Source organism: Ictidomys tridecemlineatus, chromosome 5 (assembly GCF_052094955.1).
Source record: "Ictidomys tridecemlineatus isolate mIctTri1 chromosome 5, mIctTri1.hap1, whole genome shotgun sequence".
NCBI lineage: Eukaryota > Metazoa > Chordata > Mammalia > Rodentia > Sciuridae > Ictidomys > Ictidomys tridecemlineatus.
Genome location: NC_135481.1, coordinates 116,533,722 through 116,550,687, shown reverse-complemented (window position 1 = coordinate 116,550,687; position 16,966 = coordinate 116,533,722).

The following is a 16,966-nucleotide window of genomic DNA, read 5'->3' as shown; positions in this document are numbered from 1 at the left end:
AGGTTTCAGGACAATCTAAGACAAGCAGCCAAAGCTGCAGTCATGCGGGGACCCTGGAGGCTTCTCAGAGCAGGTGACAGTGAGTGGACCTTAGCAGGTGGGTGCTGACTAGGCTCCTGGGCAGAGATGAGAGCTGTGTTCTGCAGAAAGAGCCAGAATAAGCTGTGTGCAGAACCCACAGAGCCAGAGGTGCACAGCGAGCACTGGTGACGTCCCAGGTCCCAGCCTGGTGGGTGGGAATGGGAGACTATGGAGGGCAGAATCGGGTAGCCACGGTCAGCACCACTGCAGGGCAGCTTTGGCCCTTGGGTCAGAGCTGCCAGGACTTTCTGCCTCTTGCTCTGCCCAGCCACCTTTGAGACAGGTACTACAGTGGTTCCCACGTGCAGATGTGGGAACGAAACCCCAGAGAGATTGGAGAACTTGTTAAAGCTGCACAAGGAACAGCCAGAGCTTCAACCGGGGCCTGGGGCCAGGGCAGAGAGAACCGGTTTCAACCCTTTACGGACCCTTAGGGCTTCTGCAAACACGAGTTAGCAGCCAGCATCATTTCCTGCTTTAACTTCTCCCAGTCCCCAGAACCTGGATAATGTCCTAACAGCATAAGAGAGGGGGAGGGTCCACCCTGCAGGATGAGCACCACACCACCCCCACGGAGTCTGGCTTCCACACCTTTTTTGACATTTGTGCTGCTTAATTAAGGAGGCCACCGGCTGCCAAGGTGGATTTGTTTGTTCTACAGCAGCAGGAGGCGCAGGAGCAGGTCCTTAAAAGGCCCCAAAGTGGTCACAAGGGCTCAGAGAGGGGTTCGAGCTCCATGTGCTGTGGAAGCCAGCTCCCTGCAGCATGTGGTGGGCAGGAAAGAGACCCTGGCCAGGCCGTGGGAAGGGAGTGGCCTCTGGATTCGGCCAGCCTGGACCAAGAGCCTGGACAGTGCAGGGACTCAGAACCTACCCTGTGCCGCCCGCGTTGGCTAGGAAAGTCCTCCGTGTCCGTCATCTCTCTGAAGCTCCCCACCGGCTCTGAGAGCTGGGCCTCCCCATCACTGGCCTTGACCTAGGAGGCACAGGCTGGAGGGCATTCCACACAGCACCCCGGGCTGCTTCAGTTCTCCATAAACACGCGCTGTGCTCGCAGCTACGAAGGGGCTATCCAGGGGTGGGACTGGGCCAGGCTGCAGGGACAAAGCACCACAGCCTGGGTGACTTGAACCACAGAAGTTTATTTTTGCACGATTCTGGAGCTGCAAGTCTGGGTTAAGGTGCAGCATGGCTGGCCTCTCCGGAGGCCTCTCTCCTCGGGGCCAGTCTGTGTCCTGCCCTCCTCTTCCCACAAGGACGCCAGCCCTGAGGCACTGGAGCCCCCCAGTTACCTCAGCTGCGATGCCCCGCGACAGCCCAGCCCCCCAGGGCCGGCGTGCTCTGAGTGCTGGGGCAGGACAGAGCTGAGCTTGGCCCTCGGGCCAGACCCGCTCTCTGCACTGACCCAGGCTGCACTTTTACTTGACCTTCAGTGTGGAGGGTGAAGGGCGTTCTGCAGATGCCCCAGGGCCAAAGCGGGCCCCTGCCTTGCCTGCCCTGTAGATGCTGGCAGTGCCCCGCTGACTGCCACACGTGCGTGGTCCACGCTCCAGGGCTCCCTCTGCAGTGCTCCAGGGCTCCCTCTGCAGTGCTCCCGGGCGGAAGGCTCTTGCATCTTAGCCACAGAGACTGGTGCTCAAAGGCCTCGGCGTGGGCCCCAGACCACAGCCAGTGCACATCAAGCTCACTGGTGCTCGAAGCCCTCGTCCAGGGCAGCCCTTGGGCTGGGCTGCTGCTTCTCTGGCAGCATATTTCAGGCATCTCAACGAGGATTTATGAGGCTGCAACTTCCTACCAAGCTCTTATTGAGCTTACAGAAAAGCAGAGAGAGGCAGAACACAGAAGGAGTGAGGGAAAGAATTGCAAAATGTGGAAATGAACAAGATGATGTGCGAGAATGACTTTAGATAACCTGGCTTGAGAGGGGCCCTCCAAGAAGGTGACATTTAAGCAAAGACCAAAAGGAAGTAAAGGTGGCAGTGCAAAGGCCCTGAGGTCTCCTGACATGAGCCGATGTTGGCCAGCTGGTCAGGGGTTAACTCTAAATATGGTAGACATAAAAATCACCTACGCCTGAACTAAGAGGATAAGAGCTATTCATCTGTCGAAGTTTGATGTTCTCTCCAACAGTTTCCTCTAACTGTTACAGGAAATGGCAGTGGCGTTCGATAGGTCTTTGGGATGTAAATTGTTGTTAAAACGTGGGCTTTGTGAATCCACGGGGTACAGACAGCCACCGTCCCTTTGCAGGGTGCAGGAGGAGGCTGCTGGGAAGACAAGGGTTTCCAGGGGAGGCTTTACCCACATCGGACCCTCGATCAAGCCCACAGGGGACCCATTGTGACCAAGGCTCCTGCCACCCTCTGGGGTGCACATCAGCTCATGAACTGAAACCAGAAAGCCCGTTCCCTGCAGACGTGATGGCCGGCAGAGCAGGACCGGGACGGGTAAGGACAGGGCTCCTGGAGCCCTCCACGTGGCGCCTGAAGGAGTGCCGAGGAGCGTGGACGCTGCTCCCAGGGTCGGAGGCTCATCCCGCCCCCAACGCAGCGGGACCATTTCCCGTCCTAATTGACGACCAGCTGTGCCTTAATAGACCACGACGCAGAGCTTCAGGGTTCTCTCTTTAGGCCACCCCAGAACTGGCGGCCCCCCAGGGACCTGCAAGAAGCAGAGTTTTGCCTTGGTGTGTGCGGCTGGGGGTGAGGGTGGTACCAGCCAATTGTTGAGAATCAATGGAAACGTAAAGACGCGGGTCGACCGAGGGGGATCTGGAGCCCGCATTCCCTCCTGGTTGGGTTTTTGTTTTGTTTTGTTCCCGTCTACCAAGCCATGCCGGTGCCCTAGGTGGTCGCAGTCCTTCACGGGTCGATATCCCCTCACAAACGTTTCCTGGTGCAGCGCTCCCACAACCCTAGGCCCAGGCAGCCCAAGACTTTACACAGATTGTACACATTTTGTTCATCCCCCAGACACGTGTGGCTCCCAGAAAATACACCAGAAAGCCAAAAACGCACCGTTCCTGCCCTCAGGATGCTGAGAGTCAGGGCCAAGCTGGGCACACTGGGGGTGCACGGGCCAAGCCCCATGGGCCACCTGCATTTATATGGTGGCCCAAGGATGGGCTCACATTTTAAATGGATGAAAAAAAAAAACAATCAAAGGCAGAAGAACATTTCCTGCCTCGTTAAAACTATGCGATGCTCAAATTTCAATGGTTACCAATAAATTTTCATTGGCCCAGAGCCACGCCCATGTGTCGGGTGCCGTCTGTGGCTGCTTCCATGCCAAGGAGCAGAAGAGGGCTCAAGGGCCCACAAAACAGAGCGTTTACACTCTGGCCCTTCAAAGAACAAGCCTGCTCGCGCCCGGTGAGTGCAAGAAGTGGCTCAGAGTCACTGAGTGTGAGCTCGCTGGAGCAGCAGGTCCTTCCGCCTTCCCCTGGACACCGGGGAGCTCTCCCCCGATGAGGCAGGAGACCCAAGCCCAGGAAAACCAGAAACTGCGCAGACTTCCATAGAGAAGTTCACATCACGGTGTCGAGGTTACGGGTGTCAGGCAGAAGGGCGAACTCACTAAGGACTTTGCATTCCTCCGCTGGGGACAGGACACGTGGGTTCTCAGTTTTCACTGCCCAGTATGTTTGTATCAGGATAGCGACCACAGGACCTTGCTACTGTCTCTATGTGGAGATTAAGTCTGGCGCACAGACCTGTGTGGGTGCCAGCGGAACAGGGCGTGGGCCTGTGATGGCTCATGTCAGCTAGGTTGGCCTCGGGGACTTGGGCATTTCACTTAACACTATTCTGCATGCTACGCTGGAGGTGGGTACCATGAACATTTCGATGCATAACTTGGAATAAAGCAGACTACCCTCCACAATGTGAGTGGGCCTCCTTTAATCAGTCAAAGGCCTAAGAGAAAAAAAAAAAAAAACAGCGTCCATCCACCAACAGGTCATCTGTGGCCTTGAGCTGCAACGTCCGTTCTTACCCGGGTCTGCAGTCTGCTGGGCTGCCCGGTGGATTTGGGGTTTGTCGGTTCTCACGATGGCATGAGCAGATTTCTTAAAACAAATCTCAGAGGCAGAGATGGAGAAGGAGACAGGGTTTACGCATCCTAGGGGATCTTTCTGTGACCCCTGCTCTGAACAGACCTTAGTCAGCAGCAGCAGGTAAGTAAAGGTGACCCCCTCAGCAGAGCCACAGTCGGAACCAGTATCCCGTGCTCTCCAGACCCAAGACGAGTTTTCTGTTTCTTTTGTTTTGTTTTTTGGGGTACCAGAGATTAAACTCAGGGGCACTTGGCCACTGAATCACATCCCCAGCCCTATTTTTTATTCTATTTAGAGACAGGGTCTCACTGAGTTTCTTAGGACCTCATTTTGGCTGAGCCTGGCTTTGAACTCACGATCGTCCTGCCTCAGCCTCCTGAGCTGCTGGGATTACAGGTGTGCACCACCGTGTCCAGCTTCAAGGCTAGTTTTTTAACTGGGCCTGGCGAATGCTTTGTTCTGGTGTCTGCAAAACGTGGTTCATGAAGGCAGAGACTTGTTGGTGAGGTCAGGAGGATTTACTGAGCTGATGCTTAGGGCCAAGCGTGGTGCCCTTGTCCTTAGCGGCCATCAGCGAGCACATCACCAATACTAGGCCCGACTCTCGGGGCGGATGAAGGCCAGGCCCCGGCCTCTCCAGCAGCCCTGAGGGCTTCTCTGGACAACATCTCATCTCATCAGGTCCCAGGCTGCAAGCCGGCCACCCGCCTTCTGTGTGTCTGTGCCTTAAACACTCGTCGCCTACTGACTATCTAAAACCCTTCCTTCTGTGCTTAAAAATTGCAAGAAATAGTTAAACGTTTCCTATTGTCGTATCAGTGAACCAGTTCAGAGATTGCCGACTCAATTCAATCAAAATTAGTGACAAGAAAGCAATTTTCCCGTTCCGATCAGCATGGAGAGCTCTTTGTTTTGCTTTGTCTTATTGGAGGTGACTCGCTGTATCTTTCCAGAGGTAAGCTGAGGGGCTCCGGAGCCGCGTGTCTCCTTTTGTCTAGATAAGTGTTATCCGGTAAGATGAACACAATGAGACTGTGTTTACCTTAATGCCGTTTAAAAATCACATCGCAATAAAAGATCAATAGCTCTCCACAACAATTTACCAAAGACCCGGCTGGGGAAGGGAAATTCAAATGGCATTGATTTTTTTTTTTTCCCCGTGAGTGGTGTGCGCGTGCGACGGTCACAGACCATGAGCAGGAGCGTTGATGACATGGCCCGTGAGCACTGAATCCAAAGCCAAGGCCAGAGGACCCAAGGGAAGGACCACCCTCGGCTGGGGCTCCCGGCACCCCGGGGAATAGCGAGAAATCTGGAGAAGATGCAAGAGGGGGGCGGCTTGTCCACACACCTCCTGGTCCTGCGGGCCAGAGCAGGCCTCCCCCATCCACCGCAGGGGACACAGTCCTGGAACCAGCATGGAGGGTTGTGTCTTCAAAGCAGCGGCCACCACTCCCCTCCCCTGCACCCTGTACACAGTAGGTGCTCAGGAATGTCAAATAACTAAAGTCAATCAAAATCAGGAAGAGGAGGAGCGAGGCAGGAGGTGACACGTCCCCCTGGTGGAGCTGGGCTCTGACCCGGGCTGGGGCTTGTCCCTGGGCACCCCAAGCACATCCACACGTAGGCTGTAGAGCGGTCACACAGATGCTTCCTTGTATGCAGTAGGCGCCCGAGCCATGCAGAATACAGTTGCTGATCTTTCGGCTACAGACAAGCTCCCCTGAAGGAAAGGCTTCCTGGGCCGCGATGCTGCCGGCGTCGCCCAGCGGGGCCACCCCGCCACAGGACGCTGCCAGCAGCAGGTGCGGAGTGTCTCTTTGCTGAGAACCCTGCGTCCCTGCTCCGGCCACTGTGAAATGTGCTTTGGAAGACGTAGAAATTAGAAGGGGAAAAAAAAAATAGGAGGGAGGGAGCCAGTGGAGGGGGAGGAATATAAGTGGAGAAATTACTGGAACTGGAGAGGGGCTTTAATGGCAGCGTTGGCATTCTGCAATTTCACACATTAAAACATATTTTTAAAGAAACGACTACAGTGCTGATTGTATAAGGGCGAAGCCCTCCACTCTTCAGACTATTAATAAGGGCTTCCCATAGAGAAGCCAAATACATGCTTGATGCAGTTTTAATCCTTTGCCAATACATTTGACTAAAGCTGTTTGCTGTTTCAATGACAGGATTTAACTTGCCCTTCTGTATTCAACGTTTCTGATTATTAATGACATTTAGGAAACACGAGCTATAAAGTTATATTCTGGTCAAATTGCAGCCTGTCCTTCACAACCCAGAAGAGAACAGGATCCTGAAGTGGGGGGAAGCCCTCTTCTGTGGGAACCCAGCACTGTCCACCAGGACCCAGAGGGCAGCCCCAATGCTGTGCTGCCCCTGAGCCCTCCCACCCTCTCTGTGCGGGAGCCCCGTCAAGACCAGTGCTGAGCAACCACCCCACCGGTCCCTGCTCCTTCCCTGGCTTTTCCCAAGCTTTGTGAGCTTGACAGCCATTTCCTTGGGAACACTCGGCGCTATCAGGCATAGGATCCTGGCAATATTAAACCAAATTCATGGAGGATATTTAGACTTCTCAGGATCCCCCTCGTTCAGATGCCAATAATCAAATCTTCCAGGAAGAAGAGGAGGCAGCGAGGGAGCTGAATAACTTTGAAACGGGGGGGATCAGGGGATCGAGAGAAAGCGCCTGGATCTTAATAGAACACAAGCAGAGGGGAGAACCCTCACCCAGACGCGTCTGATTATTTTGTGCCGTTTTATTATTTTAAGAAACAAATTAATGCTCAGGTTAAAATGAAATGACATATGCAGGTGCCCCCTAGGCCATCTTTATTCAGTGGGCTCTGGGCATGTTAATAAGAGCCAGTAACCAAGGAGCAGCAGGAGGCAGAACTGGTGGGGGATCCAGTGGGGGATCCAGTGGGGGGCGAAGGGTCCCTCTGTGCTCTGTGGTCAGGGGGGACGGACGTACTAGGGAGGAAGGAAGGAGGGCTGGAGTCAGGGCAGCTGAAGAGGACCCCCATCCCATCCACAGAGGTCTTCCCACCAAGCCTCCCGCCTCCTGCCGTTACCCCAGCCCTGACCCCCCACTGTAATGAAGAGCAGATCCCCTGCGAATCACAGAAAATCAATACTGCCTTTTACTAAGTTTGCGTTAATTTTACACCTTTCAGCCTCTGGATGGGAATTATTGCCGCCAAGATGAGGGATCCTCCTCTCCCCCACTTGGGGCGAGCTGGGAAACCCTATCGCCGGTTTTAAAGGGGGGAAAAATGCAATGAAGAAGAAGGAGAAGAAGAAGGAAGGGGAGTGGAGGGGTCACACTTTGAGAGATTTTAATAGCTAATAATGGGAGAGAGCCTAAAAGCCGAGATCCCATTGAAGGGCACGTCGGGCGTGAGCCTGGCCTGTCAGTCCCGGGGTGTGCTGCACAGGGGCCAGCTCCCGAGCATGGCAGCCCGAAATATAAAGTCCAGATTTAATTCTGATACAGAGAAATACAATTTCAAAACCGGACGTCTTATCATCCGCGTGTCCCCCTGGAGAACTCATTTCCCTAGCAAAAGACTGTCACTGCCATTATGTTGTACAAGGAAGCAATTTACCACTACAGCTAAACAGGGCTACCAGGGCTGGGGGAACTTAAGCAGTGCAAGTTATCGCTCGGAGAAAAAATGGCATTTCAAATGTCAGTGAAATGGGAAGGAATAATTGAAAAGTATCAATCAGAGAAGCAAAGGGGGTTTCCAAGGCCGAGCGCAGCCCCGTCTCTCCTGCCCCTTCCCCGCCCTGCCGCCTGCGGCCCCCCTCCCCCATTCTCCTCCTGACTTCACAGCCCCCGCCCCCAGCCGCAAGCTCAAATTCAACCCAGGAGAAGGGATGGCGCCCCGGCCCTTGTTGCCTCTTGGAAGTGAAGGGCAGCTGGCCGGATGGCCCTGTTGGACTCCAGTGGCTGGGGACCCCGGGTGCAGCTGTGCCCCACACCAGGGTCCTGATCCACTGCTGGGCTGGAGATCAATGGAGGTCCCCTCTTCAGGTCCCAGGAGGTTCCACATTGTCATGCACACCGCCAACGCCCAGGGCTCAGTTCCCACTTATGGTGCCTGAGAACATTGCAATAGAGATTGGGTCATGAAGAGGCCCCGCCACCGATTAGCCCCAATCCCCCCTCCCCCCGAAAAGGTGATTCCCCTCTCTGCACCTCAGTGTCCTTGTCAGTAAAATAGGTACACAGGCGTCCACTCTGCAGGCTGGGGTAGGGATGGATATCTGTATAAAGTAGCGGGAATCCTGCAGGCAGGGGGCAGACATCAATATCACTCTTACACCACGGCAGGCTGACGTCACGCACACCTCTCACCATCTGAAAGGTCCTGGGTGACACTTCGCTTCTGGGAGTTCACAGCTGACCATTCTCCTGACCTTTCCTTCTCCTAGAACCCCATGCTCTTTCCCCCCCCCCGACAGCAGACCACTCTCTCTGTCAGGAATGCTCTCCCCCTAAGTCTCGACATAGCTGGCTGCTTCTCATTCAGTTCTCAGCCCAAATATCAGCTTGTCAGAGAGACCTCCCCTGCCAACCTATTTAAGATTGCACCAATAACCAGCAATTGCTGCTATCACTGGACTTTAATTCTATTAGGGCATTTATCTTTTAAATTTCTGCCCCCCTTATTCACAGGGGTTACGTTCCAAGACCCCCATTGAATGCCTGAAACCGTGAGCCATACTGATCCCTAAACATACTATTTCTTTCTATGAATATGTACAGATCTATGATGGGTCTTAATTAACAAATTAGGCACAGTAAGAGATTAATGAAAAAATTATGAAATGGAACAACTTATAACAATATACTATAATAAAAGCCATGCAGATAGGGGCTCTCTCTGCCCCCACCCCTCACCTGCCATTGGGTAGGTAGCATATACCGTGCGGATACACTAGACCAAGGAATTCATACCCCAGCAGGGACAGAACAAAATAGTGGTAAAACGTCACTGTGCTACTCAGGACAGAAATCCAACACTTCTGAATTGCTTATTCCTGGAATTTTCCATCGATATTTTCAGACCAGGTGCGAGTAGGGGTGAGGTGACGGCATTACGTGAACACTGAGGTCAGGCGACTGAGCGAGTGAGGGAATGGAAGGCCATCTCCTGTGAGTGGAACTTGAAGTTGCCCCTCACAGAGCCTGGGAGATACAGCGGGCGTCCACGAGGGTTAACCAGTCCTCTGTCATGGGCTGCTGGGCAGGACAAGCGCACCCCATGAGCAAGCAGCAGCCTTTGCAGCAGCAGGACCCCTTTATTTGGGTTCCCCAGGGATCTGCCCACTGGCCGGAGAGCTCCTGGGGCCTGGGACCTGCTCACGGCCATGCATCTATCCACCTGGTGGGGTGGCCAGCGGGTGCTGGGAACCCCCACTGAGGCCTTGCCCAGCAGCTCCCCCAGCAGGCCCTGTGAGGGACACTCAGCATCCCCTCCCCTAACCCTCGCGCCAGCCTGGGGTCGCTGCCGCTTGCAGGTGAGGAGACGGAGGCTGAGGCGAGCTCAGTTATTCTTAGCACCGCTACATGCGGAGAAAGCGAAACAAAATAAAAATCTGAAAAGTTAACTCTTGCTAACTCCTATGATTCTTCAGTTCAAAAATACACATGGCTTCGCATTTTAGGATTTTTGAAATTCAGATGCATCTTACAATCGATGTGAATATTTAACACGGGAGCGTTCCTCTCTTCTGGAAAATCTGCGGTTCCGTCTGATGGCGGCTGGCACTTCAGAGATGAGAAGACGACGCGGGACGTGCGAACTCGGTGACCCTGGCCACTGCTCTGGGGGCCGAGCTGCTCTTGTTCCGGGGACATCCTGTTACCGGGCAAACTTTCAGGGACTCCCTCCAGGGAAATGAATGTCACGGAACTTTGCAGAGTGGCAACTGTCCTCTCCCTCCCCATCTGTGTGTGTGTGTGACATTTCGAGTTATCCAGTCTCTTTTCATTTTTGGATGTCATCTTGTTTTGATACCTTTTTTTTTTTTTCCCACTTTGCTTTGCTTTATCTGACCGGAGAATCCTCAGCTGTCCTCACTGACCTCCGCTGGGTCCCTTGAGGTCTTCTGATGTCCCTGTAGCCAAGCCCTGGGCTCTAGGCTTGATGCATCTAAAATATTTCCACACAAGAGATGCTGCAAAATGCTCTTTATGCAGGTGGAAAGCGGTGACTACGGGGACATCGATTCTGCTCCCTCTCAATCTCTCTCTCCTTCTCAATCCCTCTCTCTCTCTCTCTCTCTCTCTCTCTGCCTTTCGGTTGTGTTCTTCTTTGCTCAGAGGTCTCTGATTAGACAGCATGGTCGGTCTGAAGCAGGTCTCTCCCAAGCAGACATCATTTCCTCGTTGCTCAGAGCAGGCGTCCCTTAGGCCAAGGGGAGCAGTTTGGTCCTGGGCCCCTTTGCTGATGCCGTGCTGCTGAGTCCAGTTCCCAGCCGCCACCACAGCTCCAGGGTGAGCTGCCTCCTCCTCCCATGGCCGCTGTTCTAAAGGCCACCTGCTGGGTGGGAAGGGGAGGACAGGCAGGACGCAGCCCTGGTCTATTACGAAGCCCGCGTCGTGGAGGCGGTAGCACTTGCCACGGATCCCACGGCTCTTGTGAGGTCAAAGGATCACGGTGGAGGTCCTGGGCAGAGTGGCGCACCAACACTAAATCAAAGGACAAGCACACAAGCCAAGTGACAGTAGTGGTCCTCACGTTCCGTCACCAGGTGCTCCGGTCTCCCAGCTTCACCCTGCCCTTCATTCAGTCCCCAACAGCTCTCTCCATTCTACCCCGTAAAAGGTCCATCTCAAGGCCCCACGGGGAGCTGAGGAGGTGAAGGTGAAGGCCGGGGAGGCTGGCTCCGGGCTGGGTCTTCCTCGCTGGCCCCCCCACATGCTTCTGCCTTGCTCCACCTTGCATGGCCTCTGAGGCAGACGGACAGCCCTGTTATGTTTGGATAGGAGATGTCCCCCAAGAGCTCATGTGTGAGACAATCCAGAATGTCCAGAGGTAGAATGATCAGATTATGAGAGTTGAAACCTAATCAGTGGATTAATCCACTTGAACGGGTGAGCAGGGTGGTGACGATAGACAGGTAGGGTGAGGCTGGAGGAGGTGGGTCCCTGGGGGCGTACCTTGGGTGTATATGGACCCTGCTGAGCTGAGTCCTCTGTTTCCTGTAGTCATGTCCCAAACTGCTCTCCTCCACCTTGCGTTCCCGCCACGATGCTCTCTGCCTCACCTCGGGCCAGAGCTATGGAATCAGCCATCGATGGACATAGACCTCTGAAACCGCAGGCCAGAACAGCCTTTTCCTCCTTTAATCATTCTGTTAAGGTCTTTGGTCACCTTGATCAAAAAGCTGATTAAAAGACTCCCCAAATATCAGCCAAGGGAAGAAATACCCAAAGTAAGGCATGCAAACCCTGAAAAGATCTGCACGTAGCTTTTGCAGCCAGTGCCTCGCTGATAGCCGGCTCTCAGTAAATATTTGTGTGAGTGATCTACTCAGGGAGCAGCATTTCTCCAATCTTTCTATTAGTGAAAGCTGTGGCATCCGAGATCTATCACCATCAGAGGTGGGGTTTTATGAGGAAATTCAGCAAGCCAGAGGCTTCACGGTAACATGCAAGTCTCAGAGACTCAGTCTGCCTGGCCAACTGCTAGCTCTTTTTGATGCCATCACAAGACCACTGAGTCCCCCCACCCCCTTTTTATGTTATCCTCGTGTGAGACACTACCGCATGCCATCAAAAGAGAAACGATCTTCTGCTCTGGAGAGCTAACGTCCTGGCTCGTGTTTTGGAAAATTGTTCTTGGACACCACTTTAAATATTCTGCATCTTAATTAATGTTAGTTGTATGTCTTGCTAAATCTTCCTACATCTCTTCACACCCAATTAATAAATTGACTTAATTGAATTTTTTTTTAAAAAAAATAATAGTTTAATGTGCTATTTTCTTCAAACAAATTTTGGATGTCAAAATGAAGCCCTTAGCTAACACCCAGGCTGCTAGCAGACCCTGGTTGTAACTGGACTTCGCTAGCTAGGGAAGGACCGCAAAGCAACTCACTTTGGGTGAGATGTGGCAACTGATTTTTGGACCTCCCAACAGAGTTCAGACCTCTTCTAGAACAGTCTGCATTAGTTGTATCCTGTAGGAAAAAGTTCTGTGTTTTCTTTATTGCCTGGTCCAACCAGCCTAGGCACATCTTGCCAGGAGCCCTTTGATTAAGCATGGTGAACCCCCAGGAATCCCAGGTGTGGGTCAGTCAAGAGCCGAGAATGAGACCTCTTCTCTCATTCTAGTTGACATATGGCTATTCAGACCATCTCAGATGTCACTAATAGAACCAGAAATCGAGACCCCAGGAGTCAAGTCCAAGGCATTAATTTTTCCCGGAATTACCCAATAAGACATCTGACCTCGATTTGGCTGTAAAAAACTTTAAAAATACGCCCTCAGTTTAAATGATATTCATAGCAATGAATAGGTGGGTCCGACTGACTTGGTAACGTGACTCCGTGGTCAGCCCACCTGGAGAAGGGAGGCATGGGGCGAGGGAGGGCACGGCAGGGCACGCTGGCTCCTTACCGTGAGGATGCTGGACCTCGCCGGTCAGACAGTCTCAGCCCCAGCTACTCAGCTCTGTCATCGAAGAACAGAAGCCACCACAGACAATAACAATAAACACATGGACGTGGCTGTTTACCCAGACAACAATTTTTATGGTCACTGAAATTTGAATCCCACAAAATTCTCACATCTTTGGATTTTTTTTTTCTTCCCGCCACTTAAAAATGTAAAACCCATTCTGAGCTCGCAGGCCTGGCGAAAAAAAAAACAGGTGGTCGGCCAGATTTGGCCCAGAGGCGGCGTTTCGCAAGGACAGTTTTGGCGAAGGATTCGGATGACTTGAGCCTCTAGCTCCAGATCAGCCCCAGACTCACCGGCCGCAAGCAAGTCACTTTCTAGCCCCTCTTTCTGTCTCAGAAAAGGGAAGGGCCCGCACACCCTCCCCAAGGCCTGTCAAGCTCCTGGGTACCGCGAGCCTGTGAGGGCCTCAGGGTGTCATACCCAGGATGTCCCCCATGCTCCCAAATCACCCGGCACACCTGGAAGATGCTTCCAAACACCTTGCCCTCACCTCACAGTACTCCTTAGTCGGAAGTTTCTCGAAGTGCTAAGGAGAGCCCAAGAGTTGATGGGAACACTTGTCCACGAAGGCGTTCATGGACGCCGCTCAGGAGCGCACTCAGAAGGAAGTAAGTGGTGGGGGCGGGGGCGTCCCTTCGAATCCCTTAGTCAGAACAGAAGAAGACAGGAGATGCTTTCCTGCCTAGGAGATGCGAGAGTCACCGACAAAAATAAATAAATCATGGACCGATGGCTAAGGACCCGGCCCCAGTCCGTGTCCCTACGAGAGTTGTTTCAAATAAAGAAAACCCAGGCTTTTCTTCAGAGTGAACTGCAACAGCAGGATTAATATTGATGCAGCAAGAAGAAAAGCAAACAGACCGGCAGGGACAAGACTGCATCCAGCCTCCAAAACACATGTAAAGTTGGAGCTAAATGTCATATGCATATGTAATTTATATGCAAAACTCTCCTATCAGGGCCACTGCCTGCCAAGGCTCCTCCGCTACCTCCCGGATACCCGCGGAAACTCTGCAATTTCATATTATCAGTCACCTACCAAGGGCAAGTCTGTCTGAGGAGAGCACAGAAACTTCCTTAAGGCCAGGGTATTAAATTCTTCTCGCTCGTCGCCTTCCCGGTAGCTCAGCAGGAGGACCTATTTTTTGCTCCTGTGCGGGCTCTGTCCCTGGCAATGAGTGACTGGAACAGACTGTAAAGCAACTCTGCCAAGAATCTGAGGCTCGGATGATGGGAGCCAACCTCAGACTAATAATTTTATATCTCAATATAAGCAAAAGAGTTCCATAAAAATAGACCGTTTTTAACAGGATGGTATTCTGTGCGGAGAGGGCTTGGGAAGGCGGGCGCCGTGTGAACATCTTTCCCCTATCTGTGGTACCTAACTTTAGCAACTTCCATATGTCTATTTGTCTGATCGCTGAACTTGGGGAAAGAATGTTGAATGAGAGTTGACTCTTCAAACTCCACGCCTGGGATCCTTCGGAGGTGACATACCTATGAGTGTGTGTGTCACACTTCCTTCCCTCCAGTTCCCAGGAGACGGAAAATAAACAAGCCCAAGGCTCAGACGGGCGGGTACTCCGCCTCCTCGGGTGCACAGGCACTGGAGAACCCGCACACGCTCCCGCCTGGGAATTAACAGGGAAAATATCGATATTAGGGAGGGCGGGCGTGGGAATGGCCCAGTTAGTCTACGGCATCTTTCTTTTCTTTTCTTTTTTTTTTTTTTATTCAACATCCAAAGCAGCGTTGGAGCCCACCAACAGCTGGCCCTCCCCACGTGGGCTGAGTCAGCATGTTTCTTTCTTTCTAGTAAGTTCCCCTGGGGTGAAGGTGGAAGAAGTCCATCTCTGCAGGGAGCTACAAGACTGGCTTCCACGGAGCAAGAGGCAGAAACCAAACGCGGACCCCTGTTTGGGTGTGGCGGGACAGGAGGCCGGGGGCACCCACATCTGGAGGACACGTCCACAGGGTGGGAGGGACGACCTAAAGGGGTGGTCTGGTGTCTTTCCAGACGGTGAGTCCCAGTCAGGGTTGTCCAGCGGAGCTCAGCCAGTAGATGACAGACAGTAACTGTGACCTGGCTCATGGCAAGGAAGGCAGGGCAGGCTGGCCAGGCTGCATTTGGCAGGACAGGCCGACGGCTGGAAACTCATCAGAAGTTAACTCTGCAGTCCCAAAGCCACAGGGCGAGCCGCAGGCTGGACACGCCCACCAGCAGACGCTGAGGCTTGAGGCAGGGTTTCTTCTCCCTCTGGAAACCTCAGCGGAGGCTCAGAAGTCCAAGGGAGCAGCCCGGGAGGACAGCGCTGGCCATCACGGAATGAGTCGATGGCCGGTCTGCCCTGGATAGCTTCCTGGGTTTTTCTGTATGTGAGCGCGGAGGGAAAAGAAGACCTCTAGAGAGGAGTGGGAGGGAAAGAGCTCACACTTTGGAGGGAAGGAACCGTGGTGGTCATTTTGGGGTTCTGGGAAAGGCCTTGACCTCCAGATCTCCCTGTAAACGTCAGTACACGCGTCAAGAGCAGAGCAACACGGCACAAGACGACCCGGGAGCAGGTGGCTACAACACCCAATCACCCTGTGATGCCTGACGTGAGAAGATGACTCCGAGGTTTCAAAATCTGTACAAATCAAGAAGACCTAGAAAAGGAGGTCGGTTGTTTTATTTTATTTTACTCCTGGGCTGAAGATTATAACCGTCCTTACTTTGTTATCTCAGCAAAACTTGGTCACACTTTTTAAAATGTGGTTTTTGGAAACATGGTCTTAGCATCTTTTTTTCCAGTACTTCTTCAAAAGAAGACCCGTGCCCCTAAAAATCACTATAAATAACAGATGACCAATGGACTGTGGAAAGGTCCTGGGGCAGGGAGAAGGAGCAGGAGGTCTGGGTGCAAACTCTGGCTCTGTCCATGATAAGTGATGTCCCCTCAGGCAAGATGTTGGCCTTCCAAAGGCCACAGGCCTGTCCTCAGGAGGAGCTGGGGCCAGTCTGCCTGGGCTCTGTTCCCTACTGTGACGTCTGCTGACTGTGTGACCTTGGGCAAAGTGCTGATTCTTGGTTTCCTATCCATCAGTGGAGAAGAAGGTGGTTCCTCTGTGTCCAGTCTGTGAAGACTGAGGTGGTCAGTACAGAGCCCTCATCACAATGCTGGTGCTGTGGACGGTACTCCCTCACCTTTAAGCACAATGACAATATCTGCTATAGCTGTTTCCTGCATTTATTAAAGAATAGGAAAGGAGGTGATGTGAGTGAGGGCTGCGTAATCGCAAGCCAGGCAGTTGGCTCAAGAGTCTTGGTCACCCTGCCAGGTGTGGTGGTGCACGCCTGTAATCCCAGCAGCTCGGGAGGCTGAGGCAGGAAGATCACAAGTTCAAGGCCAGCCTCAGCAATTTAGCAAGGCCTTAAGCAATTTAGCAAGACCCTGTCTCAAAGTACAATATGCAAAAAAAAAAAAAGTGCTGGGGATGTGGCTCAGTGGTTAAGCACCTCTGGGTTCAATCCCAGTATCAAAAAAAAAAAAAAAAAGAGTGTCAATCTTTCCACAAATGCTACTCGTGGAGTTGAGCCCTGGGACTGATGCAGGCAGTTCCCAGTTGGCGTCTCCACCAGGGGCTGTCCTGGAAGAAACCAGGTTCCCAACCAGAGCCTGTTCTCTCGTTTCTGTTGAGTGACATTGAGTCCTGCAGAGGTTCTCCACCGCATCTGACACCCCATCTCGTCGGGTGGGCGAGGAGTAGGAAGGACCAGAACCCAGAGCGAGGGCTTCTGCCAGTGGTGGGGAGGGGGTGTATCTACATCGACTCCAGCCTCCGCAATGGTTTCTGGGCGTACCACTTCTCCGCACTCAGGGATCTTGGACAAGATTGAGAAATGTCACCAGAGAGAAATAGGCAGCATGCCATGGTCACCACGTGCTCAGTGACAGAACAAGGCAGACCTGGGAAGCTCTCTTGCCCATCTGCAGAACGGAGCTGATGACCGTGACCTTCTGGCTGGACTCTAGGTGTGAAGGTCAGTGAGCCAGCACAAGCACAGCTCTCAGGACAGGGCCTGGCAAATGGGAAACCCTTAATACGCAGAGTCTATCACAACTAATAACAGGAGAAGCGTTGCCCAT